The sequence below is a fragment of the Homarus americanus genome, unplaced genomic scaffold, assembly GCF_018991925.1.
Source record: "Homarus americanus isolate GMGI-L3 unplaced genomic scaffold, GMGI_Hamer_2.0 scaffold25827, whole genome shotgun sequence".
Taxonomy (NCBI): domain Eukaryota; kingdom Metazoa; phylum Arthropoda; class Malacostraca; order Decapoda; family Nephropidae; genus Homarus; species Homarus americanus.
In genome coordinates this window covers 1,127,398-1,129,393 of record NW_024738300.1, presented here as the reverse complement: position 1 = coordinate 1,129,393, position 1,996 = coordinate 1,127,398, and positions in this window count along the sequence as shown.

Here is a 1,996-nt window from a genome sequence, read left to right as displayed (position 1 = left end):
AGTGTCTCCAATAATTCCAATACAACCTCTAGCATTCCATTTCCTAAATATAAAGTTCAGAAATAGGTTTAATGAACTATCTAGGAATATTAAGAAAAATGTAAGGAAGGCAAAGAGAGATTACGAAAACAGGATAGCGAAAGAATCCAAGGCGAATCCCAAGGGATTTTTCCAGGTATATAGGACAAAGGTCAAGGACTAAGTTGGGCCTTTAAAGTCAGAGAGAGGGGAAGTGATCGATGATAGTGAGGAAATAAACAAAGCATTGACCAGCTACTTTTTATCAGTTTTCACAGAAGAAATTCACGAGGAAATTCCAGTGTGGAACTGATATTTAAGGGAAATAAATAAGAGAAATTAAAGAATATCTCTATCAGAAGAGAGGATGTTCTTAAGAAGATAAATAAATTAAAGAAGACAAAATCCCCAGGGCCAGATAAAATTTTCCTTCGAGTTTTGAAAGAGTGTAAGGAACAGATGAGCGGACCCCTCGTAAATATATTTACAAAATCATTAGACACGGGAATTGTGCCAGACTTGTGGAAGCAGGCAAATGTAGTACCCATATTCAATAAGGGAGACAGAGCATCAGCGTCAAATTACCGGCCAATTTGTTTGACATCAGTAGTGGGGAAATATCTTGAATCAATTATAACAAATAGCATTCGATCGCATTTAGAGAAAGCAAATTAATCTACGACTCTCAACATGAGTTTACAAAGGGAAAATTTTGTCTAACAAATCTGCTGACGTTTTTTAGGAAAGTCTTTGAGGTAGTAGATAATGACGAAAATTACGATGTTATTTACTTAGACTTTAGCAAAGCATTTGACAGAGTACCACATCAGAGGCTTCTGAGAAAAGTTAAGGCATGGTATCGAGGGGAAAGTTTTAAATTGGATAAAATTGTGGCTCACCGATAGAACACAGAGGGTCAGCGTAGACGGTGTTAAATCTGAGTGGGGCTATGTAACCAGTGGGGTTCCCCAGGGGTCAGTACTGGGCCCACTCTTGTTCATAATCTATATAAACGACCTAGATACTGGGATCACCAGTGACATAAGCAAATTGTGGATGACACCAAAATAGGGCGGCAGATTAAATCAGGGCAGGGTGCAAATGCACTACAGGAGGATTTAAATAAAGTGCAAGAGTGGTCAGAGAAATGGCAAATTAAATTCAACACCAGCAAGTCGACTTCAGAAAGAGACTTAGGGGTACTTGTAAGCCCGGACCTACGGCCTAAAAAACAGTGCATTTATGTTCGAAATAAGGCAAACAGAGTATTAGGTTTTATATCTAGAAGTGTAAGTAATAAGAGTGCAGAGGTCTTATTGGAACTATATTTTGCACTAGTCAGGCCGCATCTCGATTATGCGGTTCAGTTCTGGTGCCCTTATTATAGAATGGATATCAATTCACTGGAGTCGGTACAGCGAAGAATGACGAAAATGATTCCGGGACTGAGAAATCTTCCATATCAAGATAGGTTAAAGAAACTACACTTGCATTCCCTAGAAAGACGAAGAGTGCGGGGAGATATGATAGAAGTATTTAAGTGGGTGAAAGGAATCAATAAAGGGGATATAGATAAAGTTCTTATAATATCCGAGCAGGATAGGACTCGTAGCAACGGATTTAAGTTGGATAAGTTTAGGTTTAGGAGGGAGATAGGAAGGAACTGGTTCACAAATAGGGTGGTGGACGCGTGGAACAGGCTGAGCAACTTTGTAGTCAGTGCGGGAACTCTGGAAAGTTTCAAAAGGAGGCTGGATAGATTCATGGATGATAGAGAGTGGTAGTACCTCTCGACAGGAGCTGCCATGCACAGGCCAACTGGCCTATTGCAGACTCCTTATTTTCTTGTGTTCTTATATGAATAATTTGTGCAGGTACAGCTATTATTTTTTCTGTGAAGGTAGAATAAGTGTACGTAAGGAAACATTATTTTCACCTCAGACGTCATTGAATAGAATCGCCATATTCCACAGGGGAG